This window comes from Macrotis lagotis, unplaced genomic scaffold, assembly GCF_037893015.1.
Source record: "Macrotis lagotis isolate mMagLag1 unplaced genomic scaffold, bilby.v1.9.chrom.fasta BILBYCTG006, whole genome shotgun sequence".
Classification (NCBI taxonomy): domain Eukaryota; kingdom Metazoa; phylum Chordata; class Mammalia; order Peramelemorphia; family Peramelidae; genus Macrotis; species Macrotis lagotis.
In genome coordinates, this window is record NW_027421913.1 from 971,142 (window position 1) to 990,485 (window position 19,344).

The following is a 19,344-nucleotide window of genomic DNA, read 5'->3' on the forward strand; positions in this document are numbered from 1 at the left end:
TGTGTCTTTGGTGTCTTCTAGGGTGAAAGCAAATCAGGGGTTCCCCTTTTGTTGTCTGTGTCCTTTGTTTTGGAACTTGTGTCTTTGGTACCCCAATATGTCACACTTTGGGTAAACTTCCCATTTGTTTCTGTGTATGTCTATTCAGTTATCTGTGCTTATTTCTTGTTCTTCTAAATACCTAGCTTGGTTTTGTGGTTGTTGTTGTTGTTGTTGTTGTTGTTGTTTTTGTTTTTGTTGGTGTTTTTTTTTTCTATGACTTGATTGATTGTGGCAGTTGTCTATTGTATTTTCTCTGTCCTGATTTGGCCAAATCTGTTTCTGCTTTCATTTCCACTCCTCTATCTGGATAGAAACTTCCAGTTAATTGTCATTTTGACCCTATGATACTTTTAAAGCTGTAAAATGGGGGGGGGTGAATTTAGAATTTCTGCAAGTTAGTGCCGTGGATTTTATTAATCCAAAAATTGTGGTTTTGAAAAGAGAGATTCTGTTTTTCCTATTCTTACCTTGGGTAGAAAAAGCTATTCATTTTTTTTTAATGTTGACTCTGGTAATCATGCTGCAAAGAAGTTTCACACACATTTCTAGTCTAGCCTTCTTTTCCCCCTCACACTCATTTCTCTCTAAAGGAAAGTTTATTATGGAGAAAATGAGATTAAAGATGGCTAGGTGGCGCAGTGGATGGAGCACCAGTCCTGGCATCAAGAGGACTTAAGTTCAAATCCAGCCTCAGATACTTCCTAATTACCTCGGTATGTGATCTTGGGCAAGCCACTTAACCCCATTACCTTGCAAAAACCTCAAGAAAAATGCGATTCAAAAATAATAGAGTTAGCTTTGGATTGGTATTTTAAAGACTGTTCAAGTTAAAAATTAAGGATTATTTTATGAAAAATGACCTGTTGATTTGAAAACTATATTGTGGATATTTAGAATTTCACTACAAATTGTATACTAACTGAAATCCATTTTAAAAATCTATATTTTAAATTTAAAAAAAAGTCCTATTCCTTGTAATATAAGACAGGAAGTAGTGTAAAAATATTTTGAGATTAATTTATCCAAATTTGTCTAAAATCTGAATAGATTATAGAAATGGTTGTAATTTGATTTTTAAGCTAAGTGTATATATATATATATATATATATATATATATATATATATATATATATATATATATATATATACATACACACACACAGACACACACACAAACACAAACACACATATGTATGTATATGTTTTTTCTGTGTGAGTATTAGAACTATAAATCAAAGGCTAAGTTATGAAACCTTTCTTGGAGTGTGGAAACCAGATTTTAAATGTTTTAGGATATGCTCATGTTTAGAGTTGAATGAATCCTAGCATCCATGAAAGTGAGCACTGTTAGCTTGGCAGAACGTCAGGGAGAAATCAAGCTTGAGGTTTCTGAATAAAGGATGGAACCTGAGAAATTCTATGTTAATATTAACCACTTTAAATAAAGATATAGCTATAGATATGCACCCATATTTATTTATATAAAATATATATAAATATTTATCTTAGAATGATTAATTACTAATCTCACACTGTATGTGACATTTCTAGTCCCAGTCCAAATGAAATGAAAGCTCTAAAATAATGAATTATTCCATTTATTTGTTTGGGATTTGGATTTAATTTTTTAAAAAATATTAATTTAAAATCATAAAGCAAATAATAGAGTATTGCCTAATTTAGGATGTGGTAATTTTTAAAATTTCATCTTCTTGCTGCCTTAAGGAAAGATGTAATGATTTTATTTCTCTGAAAAACTGCGCAAAGATAATTGTTTCCCATGAAAAATCAGTCAATAAAGCAAGTTTAAAATAGGAGAGAGGGTTGGCTAGGTGGAACAGTGGATAAAGCCCTGGCCCTGGAGTCAGGAGTACCTGGGTTCAAATCCAGTCTCAGACACTTAATAATTACCTAGCTGTGTGGCCTTGGGCAAGCCACTTAACTCCATTTCCCTTGCAAAAAGCTAAAAAATAATAAACTATGAGAGAGTTCATGATAAATATCTAAAGGAAGCCTTTTGAAGTTATCCACACCTTGCTTTAGAAGAAAAGCAGCTTCCTAATTCACTATTTGCTATCAAACCGGAGTTGGTTTGACTTCAGAAAAAAAAAAATTAGAATTAAAGGGAAAAGGAACAGGACTACCTAAATTGAAAAATTTGAAGTTTAGACTATATGATCTCTTTTTATTAGGAAACTATAGTTTATGGGCTAATTTTTTATGGTAGGTAATCTACAATATTGTATTAAATTAAGATATTTTTTATGCTTTTTTTGTTAATTTTTGCTAGACAATGGGGTTAAGTGACTTGCCCAAGGTCACATGGCTATGCGATTATTATGTGTCTGGGTTTAATTTGAAATCAGGTCCTCCTTATTCCAGGTTCTCTGCTATATCCACCATGCTATCTAGATGATGCAAGATATTTTAAAGTTTTAAAATGCATAAATGTGATCATAGAATGTTAAGTGTTCTTAATTTCCTAATACTAAGAGAAAAATTGCTAAATAGTTGTTACAGCTAGGATCATTACTATGGACAGATTCTTTCATAAACTGAACATTTGGAATGCTAAATTGCACTGTTTATGAGAAACAGAATGAATGAATTCAGAAAATTTAAGTAAAATAAATTGCTTGTGGACTATTTATGGACTTACTATACATTCATTGTAACTAAAATAACAAAAGTATCTGGTCCTTATTTGTAATTAGTAACATTTTGCATATGGGAATTGTAACTGATTTTATCTTACTATCGGGGCAATTATAAGGTTCCAGTATTCTTCTCAATTGGAGAAATGTGAGCCATTTTCCCTTCCTAAAATGAATAATCATTACCTGGGAATATTCTGTCATTCAAAGTTCTATCCAAAGAAAGTTTATTTAAGATTATTTTAGTTTTAGTTCATAAAGTTCATAAGATTATTAACTGAAGTACAAAGAAAATCTTGTAAATTTAAAAAGAATGTTTAGAAACATCTAGCTGTAAATAGTTGTCAAAAATATTCTGTGTTAAAGCTTTATACAAAATTGGGGTGTAGTTCATTAAGTTTGTTCTTACCAAAAAGGTATATTTCAATATAGAAGAGAATTTTATTTAATGATATAATTATGTAAGTTAAGGTAGAAGAATATGCAATAAATTAGTCAATTCTTTTATAATGAACTATCTATGTAGGATTATTCCTAGCGCTGAAGCTAAAGAAAAGATTACATTAAGTAAATTTTAAATGTTTGGTAAAATTTTGGGATAAAAGGAATACCTTTATTAGTTGTGGTTTTCCCCTCTCTGTGGCTTAGAAAATTGAGCCTCCCTAAAAACCTTTACTTCCTTAATTTAACCAAGGAAAGTGATACACGGAAACTTTGTGATTAAAGTTTTTAAAATCCCTTTCTGGGAAAAATTTTCATCTTTAATTTAATTCATTGCACTATTAATCTGATACTGATGATAACAGCTCTGTTAATTGTAAGAATGAAATCAGGGACAGGGTGTCCCTTATATTTTTTCAGTAATGCTGTTTGGGTGCAGGTTTTGTTTTGACTCGGCTGAAGTTAAATGTTGATAACAATTTTTCCACCCTCGGTGAATTTGACTCAAAACAATTTTGAATTACTTTTTAATGAAAACTTTGAATATTTCTGCTAGAATAGTATAGGTCTTGCCTGACTGATTAAAAAGTTTCTATTTTTCAAGATAGTAAAAGTGAAACATTTTGCCATTAATTAAAATCATCTAAACTATTGTCAGTGGAAAATATTTTGCTCTGAATTGAAAAAAAAATTTTGATCTTTATTTGTTGTCATTTCCACAGCATAGGTGACAAATATCTTAATGTTTTGAATTTATCACCAGTACATAATTAAAATTCTTGAATATTTTAATTATTTGTTGTTTTTTTTAAGAATGTTGAGTATATCTGAGTAGAAGTAAATAAACTTATAAAACACAGTATGTAAATTCATTATGTTTATAAGGCTGAAGTTAAGATAATCGTTATGCTGTTTTGTCTGTTGCTCTAAGATATAAGATTGGAGTATGAGAACATTAAACTTGGTGAAATATGATAATGCATGTTACCCTGCCTGAAAATCCGATTGCTTTGCTACAAAAGAATTTAGTTGCACCTGTTAAAATTTTTTTTTATTATTTTTAAAATATTTTAATTGCTTTTTTAACTACATATAACAATAACTTTTTCCTTTCATTTGTTTTTGAGTTTTACATTTTTCTCCTTCACTTCATTTCCTTCCCTCTTTCCCTGACCAAAAGCAATCTGAGATAGGTTTTATATTTATAGCCATGCTAAACATAGATCCATATTGGTCATGTTGTGAGAGATAAACAGAATAAAGAAAACATCAGAGAAACATTTTCGTAAAAAGAAGACAATTTTTAAAAATCGAAGATAATAAACTTTGGTTTTCATTTAACTCCACAGTTCCTTTTCTGATATGGACAGTATTTTCCATCACCAGTCATTTGAAATAGTTTTTCATTATTGTACTACTGAAATGAACAAGTCCATCATGGTTGGTCATGACCCCATGCTGTTGTCAGTGAATGGTCTTCGGGTTCTGCTCATTTCACTCAGCATCAATTCCTGCAAGTCTTTCCAGTATTTGTTTTTGAAATTCTATCCCTGATGATGTTTTATAAAACAATTGTGTTCCACAATAATAGCATACTACAATTTGTTCACCATTCCTAAATTCATGGGCATCCTCTCAATTTCTTTTCCACTACGAAATGAATTCTTCTAAATATTTATGTCCATGTGGGTCTTTCCTCACTTTTTTGGATCTCTTTGGGATATAAACCTAGTAGTGCAATTACCGGATCAAGGGGACGCACAGTTTTATTAGGGGATGGTTCCAAATGACTCTCCAGAAACATGTGACCAGTTCACAATGCCACCAGGAGTACATTAGTGTTCCAGTTTTTCCACATCCTCTGCAACATAGGTCATTTTACTTTTTGTCTTCTTAAACAGTCTGATAGGCTATGACGTAGTATCTATCTCAGAGTTGTTTTAATTTGCATTTCTCTAATCAATAATGGTTTAGAACTGTTTTTCACATGGTCATAGATAGCTTTGATTTATTTGTCTGCGAATTACCTTCCCATATCTTTCGACCCTTTATCAAATGAGTAATGACTTATTTTTTTACAAATTTGATTCAGTTTTCTACATATTTTAGAAATATATTTTGTCAGAAACATTAGTTGTTAAAATTGTTTTCCAACTTACTGCATTCGTGTAATCTAAGGTGCAGGGTCTTGTTAGTGCAAAAACTTTTCAATTTAATGTAATGAAAATTATCCAGTTTTTTTTATTAAAGATTTTATTTTGAGTTTTACAATTTTCCCCCTAATCCTACTTCCCTCCACCCACCCTCTGACAGAAGGTAATTTGGCAGTCTTTACATTGTTTCCATGGTATACACTATTCCAAATTGAATGTGATGAGAAAGAAATCATATCCTTAAGGAAGAAACATAAAGTATAAGTGATGGCAAGATCAGACAATAAGATATTAGGTTTTTTCCCTAAATTAAAGGAAATAGTCCCTAATCTTTGTTCAAACTCAACAGTTCTTTCTCGGGATACAGATGGTATTCTCCATTGCAGACAGCCCCAAAGTTTTCCTGATTGTTGCACTGATGGAATGAGCGAGTCCATCAAGGTTGATCATCGGTCCCATGTTGTTGTTAGAGTGTACAGTGTTTTGGTACTGCTCATCTCAGTCAGCATCAATTCTTGCAAATTTCTCCAGGATTCCCTGAATTTGCTTCCCTCCATTTTGTTTTTTATAATGTTCTATATCTCTTCTTTGGTCATAAATTGCTCCTCTTTCCCGTAGAGATAACATGTAAACTATTCCTTGTTCTCCTAATTGGATTATAATATTACTTTTTATCTCTAAATCGTGCAGCCATTTTGTCACTATCTTGGTAGAAGATGGGAGATATTGTCTATGCCTAGTTTTGGACATATGATCTTCCACTTAACTGAAAAGTGAATTTTTAATCCAGAATCTGCAATCTTTGCGTTTAATGTACAGTTACTGCCATCTCTTTTGTGTGTAATCTATTACATTGATGCACCACTCTATTTCTGATCCAATTATGATGACTGATGCTTAAAAATATAATTTTAGCTCTGGTATGGCAAAGCTGTCTTCCGTTGCATTTTTTATTAATTCCCTTGATATTTTTTAATTTTATCACCAGCATATAAAATTCAAATTCCTAAATTATCTGATTTTTATCTTTAAATAATGATGAATTTATTTGAATAAAAGTCAATTAATTTATAAAACAAAATATGGAAAGCTATTATTTTATTGTGTTAAAGTTCAGAAAACTAGGCTGTTCTGACTGTTGTTCAAAGAAGTAAGGATTGTGCATGAAAAGAATATGTTTAGTGATATGAAATAATTCATATGTAAGCTGACTTGGAAATCTAATTATTTTTATGACAGTTTTGCTAAATTAGGAATCTGTAAAACCTGCTGAAACTTTTAAAATACCTAAAATATTCTATTTCTTTAAAAGAAATCTGAAAGCAATGATTTTCATTTAATTCTATTTTTATATAAATATTTTATTTGTTTTCCAATTATATAAAATATATAAATATAAAAATACAAAAAATAAATAAAATATAGTTTCTACCTATCAGTTTTGTAAGGTTTTGAAATTTACAATTTTCCCCCACCCTCCCTTCCCTCCCCTCACCCTCTACCAGAGCAGGAAGTCTGATAATCTTTACATTGTTTCCATGCTATACATGGATCAAAATTGAGTGTGTTGTGAGAAAAATCATATCTTTGAGGACAAAATAAAATATTAGAGATAATAAAATCATGTTGTACATAAGGCATATTTAAAAAAAACTGAAGGCAATAGTCTTTGATTTTTGTTTATTTCCAAAGGACAACAGAATTGTGCATACCCTTTGATCCAACAATACCACTACAAAATCGATATCTCAAAGAGATTATTAAAAAAGGGGAAAGACACACATATACAAAAATATTTATAGCAGTTGTTTTTTGTAGTGACAAAGAACTGGAAACTGAGAGCATAATCATCAATTTGGGAATGGTTGAACAAGTTGTGATCTATAAATGTGACAGAATACTATTGCTCTGTAAAAAAAAATACGAGCAGGTCAATTTCTATAAAATCTGGAAAGACTCATATGAACTGATGCTGAGTGAAGTGTGGAGAACCAAGGGAAAATTATCCACAGTAACAGCACCATTTTATGATGTTCAAGTATGAAAGACTTAACTACATTCAGCAGTGCAATAAACAAAGACAATTCTAAAAGACTTGAGATGGAACATGCCATCCATATCCAGAGAAAAATCTATGGAGTCTGCAGACCAATGCATATGATTTTCATAATGTAGAACTTGTTCTTTTCCCCTTTGACTCTGGCTCTACTTTTACAACAGAACTAAAAGGGAAATATGTAAAACATATTTGTATGTATATATGACGTATATCAGATCACTTACTACCATACATGCATATACGTGTATGTATATATGAGCTATATCAGATTACTTACAATCATAAGGAGGAGGGAGAGAGACATAAATATGTGGAATAGAAAACCTTACAAAAGTCAATGTTGACAACTATCTTTTTATGTAATTGCTAAAAATTACATTTTAAAAATATAAAGCAATAATAAAAGTATTTGAGGAGTTTAGGGATTAAAGAACTCAGATAATTGCCTGATTTTACTTCACCATATTGCTTCCACTTCTTTTTGTTTTTTAAAAATCAGTATTATGTTTGCAATTATATCTAAGTAGCCAGTATATTTCAAAACCTATCTTCAGGAACTGCTACTTAAATAATGAAATTTTGAAATGGTAACTGAATATCTGATTTTTTGGTTACACAATAGAAGAAATTTTGATTGTTAATGGGAAGAAAGGTGGTAATCATGCTTTCTTAAGGCACAGAGAGAAGAAGGAAAAGTGGTCAAGAGACAGACAGTGTCATGGGGAAGATGACAGGGAAGAAGAGGCAGAAAATACCAACCATTAATTTGGAATTGAGACCTTTCAGCACCATAAACCTGGGTTGAGTTGGGCAGGGTGAGGAGAGGGAGGGGTGATGACAAGGGAAAATCTAGAGACTCATTTTGCTAAGGTTTTTTAGGTCAAACTTCTATTCATGTCACCTTGGTAATAGATCATCAGTATATTAAAATCATCTAAGTGCTTTAAGAAAAAAGTTAAAAATCATCATCTGAAAGTCATCAGCATCATTTTGCTTAACTGCTGGTCAGAACCTACGGTGGTCTGCAGTTCCCCAGGGTTTTATAAATCACAGAAGCAAAAACAATGACAATGAATTTTTAGCTAGTTTTTCCTGATGCACAATGTATTGCCAGTCTGTTAATTTTACTTTATTTTTTAATATAGGCCACACTTTGAATATTATGTTTCTTTGATATTCTGGATGATTTGCATGTGACCTCTAGGATCACCTTTCCAATCATATTTCCAGGAAAGACCCAATATATATCCTGAGAAGTGGAGTGTTGGCAGGGGATCAAAAAAGGCAGAATTATAACACACATAATTTTGTCTCTGTTCCTGGCAATTTCTTTCCCCTTGAGGAAAGTTTCTATCATTCATCAGCCTCTAGATTCTGAAAGGGAAATTGCAATATTCTGAATGGGTCAATTGAAACAATTTTTCTCTCTTCTATAATCTATAGAGGATCTGTCTCTCCTAGGTCCTAACTACATGTAAATCAGCTTGTATTGGACTTAAATGCCCTTGAAATTCATGCTTTTGAGGATCAGTCCTCAAAGGTACATATGATGAACTGATTAGCTTTTGCTCTGATTGAATATTGGTTGATTACAACTGAAATCTAATTGAACTTAATCAAACTTCTTCAAGAATGTCAATTAATACAGTAAAACTTACCAAGAAATTAATGTCAATTAATTTCATCCCTGGAGCCAGGTAGCCCTGAGTCAAAACTTGGTGTCATACTTATAAATTTATGACCCTGAGAAGGTTACTTTCCTCTGTTTGTCTCATTTTCCTCATTTGCAAAATGAGCTATAGAAGAAAATGGCAATCCATTTCAGTATCTTTGAGAGGATAATCCCAAAGGGACTTATGAATAATCATAAATGACTGAAATTAAGGAAAAACAATAACAGCAACAATCACTTTGTATAAAATAATTGGCAAACAAATGAGCAAGAATTCAAATGTAATACTTGATAATGACAACATGTAGTAGTAGAACCTCTTAAAGAACAAACCACTCATTTCACTCCCAGTATTGGACTTGTTTTAATGATTTCAGGGTCAGTTCTTTAGAAGTAACTTCAACTTTTTAAAATTAGATTGATGATAAATGGAATGAATTTTATCTGCAGACATCTAACAAAGAACTTTATGAATTGACATTTCAGGGGACACATCCCAATTGCAGAATGACTAAACAACACATAGTATGTGAAGATTATCAAGTGATATTGTTCTGTAAGAAATGATGTGCATTCAGATATCAGAAAAGCATGGAAAGACTTGCATGAACTGATGCTGAATGAATTGAGTACAACAGAACATTATAACACTAACAGTAACATTGTGAGATGAGTAACTATGATCATCTCAACTGCTCTATGGAATTCAGTGATCACGGAAATTCCTGACAGACAGGTAATGGAAAATGCCATCCATAAGCAGAGTGAAAAGCAATGGATTCTGAATGAAGAGCAAACTATTGTTTCCTTTCAAAAAACTTATTTTATGCTTATACTTCCTTTTTCACCCCCCCCCCAAGTTCTGGTTCTTTTTTCACCATTTGACTAATAAATATTTGAAAGGGGATTTAAACATATAGTCTACATCAGGTTGTTTTCTGCCATGAGGAGGGTGGTGGAAATAGAGGATGGTGGAAAAATGTGGAGCTTCATTTATTTACTTAATTACTTACTTTCTCACTTATTTATTTATTTTCATCCATTTCCACAAGCATATTTTCAAGCTAAAAAATTTCTTTCCACCCTACCTCCCCATTCCCCTCCCCTCAGTGGCAAACAGTCAGGTAAGCATTGTACACTCATATTTTAATAAACTTGTTTAGAGAATAGCACTAGTCATTTGTAGTATGAGGAATTAAGATTAAGGACAAGAGATACATAAGAGTTAAGTTTTATAAAGTGTTCATCAGTTTCTGAAGGGATGTTCTTTGTGTCTTTGTATGTTGTGTTGTGTCTTGTTTTCTTTCTCTTCCTCTGTATGGGGATAACATAGTCCATAACTGGTTTAATACAATTGTCCTACCTCTCTGAACTGCTGAGAAGAACTACTTCCATCTTTGATCATCTTGTTCTCTTGGTTCTGTTCCCTTCGCTCAGCATCAAATCCTGTAAGTCATTCCATCCTTCTCTAGTGTCTGACCATTCATGGTTTCTTATAGAACAATAATATTTCATAGTATTCATGTACTATAACTTGTTTAGCCTTTCCCTAATTGGCGGGCATCCCCTCAATTTCCAATTCTTTGCAACTACAAAAAGAACTGCTATGAATATTTTGAATGTGTACGACTTTTCACTTTTAAAAAGATTTCTCATGGATATAGAGGTATATGCTCTCATAGAATTGCTGGTTCAGTGGGTATGAACAGTTTTCTTGCTCCTTGCACATAATTGCATGTTACTCTCCAGAAAGTTTGTATCCATTCATAATTGCGCAGCAATGCATCAATGTTCCAATTCTCTCATGACCTCGTCAACAGTAAACATTTTCCCTTTTTCTCATCTTGGCTGATCTGATAGGTGGGAGATTGTTGTTTTCATTTGCATTTCTCTAATTAATTATGATTTGGAGCTTTTTCTCATATGATTATATATACCTTTAATTTCTTCATTTGAAAACTGTCTGTTCATGTCTTTTGACTATTAATCAATTGGACAAATGACTATAGATTTAACTAGTGTTGTCCCTAAAAATAAAGAGCAGCTTTTATAGTCATAAATACTTTCAGTACTCATGCCTAGAACATGCCAATATAACAAAAATATCATTACTCAACAGAATAATTTGCCCACTGAAGCCTATAACAATGACATGATCAAAAGATACTTTGCACTATTAATCAAATAACAACAAAACAAGGCAAGGAAAAAGACCTGAGATATAAAAAAAACTAATTTCCTAAAATTTAAGTGGGAAAGGAGTTCATCACATGTTCAAAATTAGAAGCACATTATCAACTAGTTAGCAAAATGGAAATTGCAATAGAGAAGGAGACCAATGGAAAAACTAAGTATGTAGAACAAGTGCAGTGGAACCTCATATTCCATGTTTGCTACACCTGAAAACACAAATGGACCAAGAATGAGTCCTTTATTTAGTAATCAATACTGGAATAACTAATAAACAGTCAGGGAGAAATTAAAATTAGACTAACAGTATATATCATATAGGACATTAAATTTTAAATAGATTTATGACCTTATTAAAATATCACAAACAGTTAGAAAAATAGGATATTTATCTCACTCAGTTATTGGGAAAAGATACCTAACTAACATATTTTTCACATTTCAAGACATTACTTTTTTCTCCCATACAATTCATAGACTAATCAGGATCTCTTCAAGGCATGGATTATCATTTTCAGAGTTAAATTTAATAACTATTAAATTAATAATGATTTCAGAATTGTAATAAAAACCTAAGAGGGCAAACTTTTTTGAATATAATGCAAATAGGTGATACAGATAGGGGAAAGAACTGAGAGGATGGATGAGGGTCCCATTAGTTCACCATCTCATTTTGTAAGCCAGCTATTTTTAGTGCCATGTAAATTACTCTTTGTGACACTCTACTGGATCCACATGTAAAATCCATTAGGGTAGACCAAACATTCATTCTTTTCTCTTTGGCATCATCTAAGTGAAAACAAAGGGGGGAAATGTATTCATAGTAACCCTACCACATATTTGGAAGATACTCGTATTTATGTGAAGTTTTTTTTTTTTTTAGTTTTTTTTACAAGACAATGGGGTTAAGTGGCTTGCCAAAGGCCACAACAGCTAGGTAATTATTAAGGGTCTGAGGCAACATTTGAACTCAGGTCCTCCTGACTCCAGGGCCACTGCTCTAACCACTGTACCACCTAGCCGCCCCATTTATGTGAAGTTTGAAAAAAAAATATTGGGAAAATGTCTCCTTGCATTACGTTTTTCCATATCAGGCAAGCAACACCTTCTGGTCCAGGACGTTTATTATTGCTATCTAATTATTGAAAAGGAAAAACAGAGAAAAGGCAAAAGTAAAAATGGATAAAGGAAAGAAAGAAGCAAGGAAGGAAGGAAGAAGGCAGGAAGAAAAGAAGGAAGAAGTATAGAAAGAAAAAGGTAAGATGATCTGCACTGTTCTCTGATTCGACCATCCCTTATCTGAAGCTGGGTAGCAGGGTGTATCATAATTCCTCTTGAATCATAGTTGGTTATTGTTTTGAGGACAGATTTGAAAACTTCCAACATTGAGAGTTGCAATTGTAATAGGCTGTACACGTTGCTAGAATCCCAGAATGCTAAACATATGTTTACCAAAAAAAACCCCAAACTATTTTATGGAGCAAATGCTCACAGGGGTGGCAGAAGAAGCAATATTGAGACACCCTGAAGGTCTCATTGAGGAGCATTGGAGTTGATGGCACAGTCATGGGAGCCATTGGCACATGATCACCCAACATGACATGCCCTCATCAGTGAGCTGCACTCTCTTAAGGCAGAATTGAAGCTGCTCAAAGGAAATGGGACATTTCTAAGTTTAGAGTACCCACCCCAGATGTTCACATTGATTATTTGTGCCCAACCTGTTTGTAGAGTCTTCCAAAGTCATATTATTCTGATCAGGCACAGTTGGACCCATTGCAATTTGTCTCAAACACAGTGAGATCATTTTGGTCTTCTTCGGTAATGACGGGAAAGAAGCAACCAACCAACCAACCAGCCAACCAACCAATCTTCAAAATACAATATTGCTGTTATAGTATAAAGTGTTTCTCTCGTTCTTTCACTTTCATATTCAATAAGTTCATACAAGTTTTCCCGTGGCTTTCTAAAACCATTGCCTTGGTTTTTTCTGACTTCACATAAGCAACTCTTCATACTCATAAACCATAATTTTTCAATTATTCCTCAGTTGATGGGCATCTCCACAGTTTCTAGTCTTTTGTTGTCACAAAATGAGCATCAACAAGTATTTGTAGGTATAAAGGGACTCTTCTTTGTTCTTTGAATTATTTGAAGAATAGAACTAGAAGAGATATCACTAGATAAATGAATATACTCAATGGAATAACTCTTTGGGCATAGTTCCAAATTTCTTTCCAACATGTTTGGACAATGACAGTACAGTCATTATTTCTAAATTTCTTTTTTTATTTTTTATTGTTATTTTTAGTGCGATTCATTTTATTGGTCCTTTCGGTGACAAATAATTCAATTCTCCATTTTTAATTTATTTCATCCTTATTCAAGTGCATATTTTAAGTTACAAAATTTCCTTCTACCTTCCCTTCCCACTCCCTTTGATTCAGTGGCAAACAGTCATCTTTTTTGTAGTTGTTTTTTTATGTGAGAACATATATGTGTGTATGTATATGTAGCCTTCTTGGGGAGAGAAGGGACAAATAGAAATTGCAGAATGGAGAAAAGCAAAGAAAAAATGGAAAATTTTAAAGACAATGTGCAGTATTTATTATATAGGCTTTCATGAAATAAAAATACATAGTTCACATTTTGAATCTTCTCCTTTGTTCTACAGTGTTCATGTCAATTTTTTTATTCCTTTTCATATTTTGAATTTAAGTTTGCTATTTATTTCACATACTTGAAGAAGACCATTACATCAGGGATGTGATTAAAATAAAAAATAACTACTAAAATTTAAAAAATTAGTAAAAGCATGAATATTGGGAATTTGTAAATTATGAAAAGCCCTTTCTGTATTTATTGATTAAATGTGATGTTTTTTCAGTCTTATTGCATGGATAATTCTTTTCAAGATCTTCCTAAGTTAAAACTATCAGTGACAAATGTTGGAAGGGATTTTAGAACACTGATACACTAATACCCCATTGGTGGAATTGAAGACTGATTTACTCATTATGAAGAGCAATTTGGAACTGTGCCCAAAGACCTAAAAATCCATGCATATATTTCAGCCCAGCAATATTACTCATAGCTCTTTATCCCAAAAGAGATTTAAAAAAAGGAAAAGCATTTATATGTGCAAAAGTATTTATAACAACTCCTTTCTGATGGCAAAGAACTGGACATCGAGGGAATGCCCATCAACTGGAGAATGAGTGAACAAACTGTTGCACGTGATTCTGATGGAATACTATTTTTCTGTAAGAATCATGAGTAAGGAGGGCGGCTAGGTGGCACAGTGGATAGAACATCGGCCCTGGAGTCAGGAGTACTTGAGTTCAAATCTGGCCACAGACACTTAATAATTACCTAGTTGTGTGGCCTTGGGCGAGCCACTTAACCCCATTTGCCTTGCAAAAAAAACACCTAAAAAAATCTAAGAATCATGAGTAAGAAGCTCACTAAAAAACCTGGAAAGACTTATATGAATTGAAATAAAGTGAAATAAGTAGAACCAAGAGAATGCTGTATATAGTAACAGCAATAATGTATCATGATCAACTGTGAAGACTTAGCTATTCTCAGCAATAGAATGATCCAAGAGAATTCTGAAGGACTTAAGATGAAAAATATTATCCATTTCCTAGAAGGAACTGAATAAAGACTGAAGCACCCCTTTTAAAACTTTCTTTCTCCTTCTTTCCTTCCTTCCTTCCCTCCTTCCTTCCTTCCTTCCTTCCTAAAATTTACATGATAATTTTGTTGTATATTGGAAAGGAATGACAAACTACACATAATAGATTTGCAGTCAAATGGGCAATCATATTTATTATTGTACAATATTATTGAAATGCTTGTTTCATTCAATAAATTAAAAATAAAATTTAGTAATGAAAATGGATCTTAAAATATGAAAGTGTTTGGAAGGGGGAAGCAATATGTAATGATCAAACATAATAGAAGAAAAAGAGTTCCTGTTTAATCCTTGTAATTTCTCCTTCAAATTGACTTTTAGGTTTAACTCTGATTTCAATATTTGCATTTCAAAATTTCTTTATAATTCTGGCTTTCTCCTCAGGAATTTTGGGAAGTTTTCTATGTCATTAAAATTCCATTCCCCACCTGATACCCCAAACCCCTGGTGTGTTTATACAGACTTTCAAAGGGAAACTTTCTTGGTTGTAAGTCTGTACTTTTTTTTTTTTCTTTCTCTGATATGATACTCTACAATCTCGATTCTTTTATAATAGTGGTGGTTCAATCTTGAGTAATGCTGTTTGTCTGATCAGGCTTTCCTTCTTTTTTTCTGCCAGCTTAGGCTATTTTTTTCATTTCACTAGGAAACTTTGGATTTAAATAAAAATGCTCCTGATATTCTGATTTAGAAGTTTCATTCAAAAAGTGGTTGATGGATTATTTTTATTTTTCTATTGTATAATGATTTTAAGATATCTGAGCAGATGTAAGATTCCTAGAAACATATTATTCAATTATTAGTCATGGTTTGTATACAGTTTGTTTATCCTTTTACTATCTGTCTTTGATCTGTTTTCTAGGTCAGGTGAGATGTGTTTTACTATGAGATACTAAATACTTACATGCATTTAAAAATAATTTGCTTTTGCTTGAATATTTCTTGTTGACTCTTGTAGCTGTTACCTTCTTATTTAGACCATACTAATTTCTAGGGAAGGCAGGGAAGTGACACAGTATAATGAGTCTTTGGGGTGCATTTGTGAGGGTGAGTCTGTCTGTTCTTGGTCCTGCTACTCTCCCATCTTAGATGTGCTCTCCTGTTCATATTTCTATAACTCCCTTCTTCTCTAATAGCAGTAAAGAACTGAGATGGCAGTGCTGGAAGGCATGCCAGACATCTGGGGGAAAAAACACAACAAACCCTCAAGGATGGCTTTGAGAAATTCAAAGTCCAAAAGGCCTAAAGTGTTTTGCATTTAAATTCTCTTGGCAATTGCAGGTGACTTAAACGTCTTTCTTGCTAATTAATGATTTGCATCGTTCTGGTAAAATTATTCTCCCACTTGGCAGTAGATGAACATGGCAATCTCCTAGACAAATATCTAGCAAGAGAAAACCAATATATGAACACCAAGGAACTAAAAGATAATGCCTGAATTCCATGTATGCCAACAGAAAATTCAGGTTGAGGGCATTTTTGTACATGTAGGTATGCATTTAATACCCTTATTTCAGATAAAGAATGATGGCAGTCTGCTTATTTCAGATTTGTGTAGTCTTTTTACTCCACTTGCTTAGGTGAAATAGTTAGCTGCTCCTTCTTTCCTCTTTCTCCCCTAGACTATCTCTTTCTCTTCCTTATTTTCTGTTTATTAATGTAATGAAAATGTAATAAATATTGACATCAAGTTCTCCATATTATTTGTTGCCTCTCATCCTGTGAAGACAGAGGAGTGCTGAGGGGACATTGGGTTTTCTCCCTTATTAGACCATGAATACTTTATCACATAATCCTTTCCACATGCTCAAAATCTTGTATTTCCCCCATATTCTCCTTGACTTCAATGTTTAAAATTCTCAGTATCTTCTCATTGCGAATAGTTGACACTGTTCTTTTTTCTTCTATAATAACAGTTGTTTCACAGGGTTGTTGGGAGGACTAAATTGGAAAATATTCAAAATGTGCTTGCCCAATACCCAGCAAAGAGCAGGCAATTAATAAAAACTTACTCCATTTCTTTCATGAATGTTACATTATCCCTGGCAATACTATACACTATCTCAGCGATAACGTGGGGTTTTGCTTTAGCTTCTATCTTCTGGAATATTATCTTCATATCTCACTTGTTCTCAACAGTATCTTGTTCTCATATCTTGAGTGATACTGTGGTACATTGTTAGATGTACTCTTCCTTTATTTTTTTGCATTTTATTTTTGAAGTGGAGGTTTTGGATTTTGGTTAAGAAATTTTTTTGAAGTTTAAAATGTGGAGTTTCCATGAACACCTGAAAAGAGTGTTTTTTTTCCTTTCATGTCACCCTTTGGGTTCATACAGGTGTGGTTAGTTGTCATCTCTGATTTCTTGAAATATTAAATCTAGACATTTTGTATTTGAAAATTTTCTTTTAGTATAGTGAGACTCAAATCACTTCCCCATTATATATTTTTCAGGTCTTCTGTTTGTGAATTTAGGATCTATTTCTGTCTCTTGAGACATTCCTAATAGATCTTGGCTGTTTCATGGAGATAACTTCCTCCAATCTGGTAGTTTCTCCTTTGAGGAGGTTTTTGCACGTAAGATTTTTATTCACTATCCAATGTGTTCCCCTGTGGAAATCAGCTTCTTTCCCATTCTGTCCTCTAGAAATTATTTACATGCTCATTTTTATCACTCTTCTTTCATGACCTCAAGGAATTCAAATAAAATTTGTAGAGAAGCTGTGGTTTTATTTGAGACTCTTTCTCTATGGCTACTAAGTCATCTTCCTTGATAGAGAAACATTTTTAATTGTGTACTGTGGGAGTAAATACCCACTCAGATGCTGAGGGTGAACATGGTTACAGTAACAATAGGTAGAACTTGTGGCAATGTTCTCTCATCCATTGGATTTTGTGTAGAGATCCTTTGTATGTAGGTCGTTCCTCTTGGCATGCTGTCCCAGTATGATTTTTCGAAGTACTCAAGCTCTTGTATGAATTATAGGTCTCTAGAAATCAGCAATATTAGAGCTGGAAGAGATCTGAGAATATGACATATCATATTTCAAAGAGTTTACCATCTTTGAATGTCAAATATATACTTAGATCATAGAATGTCAGACAGAGAAACATGACATGTAAGTAAGGAAAGAACTCTACTTATTACCCTATCCTGTTACACAGATTACATTTTAATGGAAGAAGTCCTCTTGATAGATCTTTAGAAATAATAATCAAATGTGAGTAATGACTTCTTTGCTTCTGGTATTAAATTATTTTTCAGATACATTTTCTACCGCTCCTATGCCTTTTCCATATATGCCACCTCTCTCCTCCCATTCACTGAGAAATAAAGAGTAGTATAACCCGCAGAAACATGTATAGTGAGCAAAACAAGTGCCTCAACTTTGAATTTACCACCATGATTTATCTGGAGGTCAGTAATATGATTCATCATGAGTCCTCCTGGAATTCTGTTTCCTCATTTTCTTGATCGTATTTTCAAAGCCTTTCCAGGTTGAGCAGTTTCATAATATCATATTTTCATCAAGTATCCTTCTGGTTCTACTCATTTCACTTCATTAAAATCATATGTATTCCTAGGTTTTTATGAAACAATTCACTTTATCAATTCTTAATGATAAATAGTTTGCCAATACATTCAGATGCCTTGAATGTTTTTTTATTTTTTTTTTAATTTATGCCAGTGGAGTAAAGTGACTTGACTACGGTCACACAACTAGATAATTGTTGACTGTCTGAGACCGAATTTGAACTCATGTCCTCCTGAATTCAGGGCCAGTGGTCTATCTGCTATGCCCCCAAATTGCCCTTACCTTCTAATTCTTAGCAATAATAATTACTTGATTATCCAAGGGATATCAGATGAAGCTTCATGAATTTTCTACTTTGACTGAGAGAGGATCTAGTTTACTTGAACTTTTCAGATTTTGCAATATTTTGTCAGTAGGACTTATTATTTGTTTTCTGATATGAATTTCCTTTTGATTATTTTGATCTTTTTATCTTTTAGTTCACCTTATGCTTCAACAATTGATATATTTCCAATTAAATAAATCTGACATTATTTGTGTGAAGTGTATCATGTAACTGTGTTCATATAGTTCACAATAATGCCTGGCAGGTACAATCCCAAGTATTTTATATGGTCTATCATTATTTTATTTTATTAATAGTCAAAATTTTCCCCACATTCTCTAAAACAGTTATTATTTTTATTTTCTGTCATATTAATGAATTAGTCATGTCCATCAGAGTGGTTTAATTTGCATTTCTCCATTAAAAATTTTTGAGAGCACTTTTTCACATGCCTATAGATAGTGTTGATTTCTTCAACTGAAAACTGCCTGTTCATTTCCTTTGACCATTCATCAATTCTGAAATGACTTCTATTCCTATAAATATGGCTTGGTTTTTTATATATATATACATAT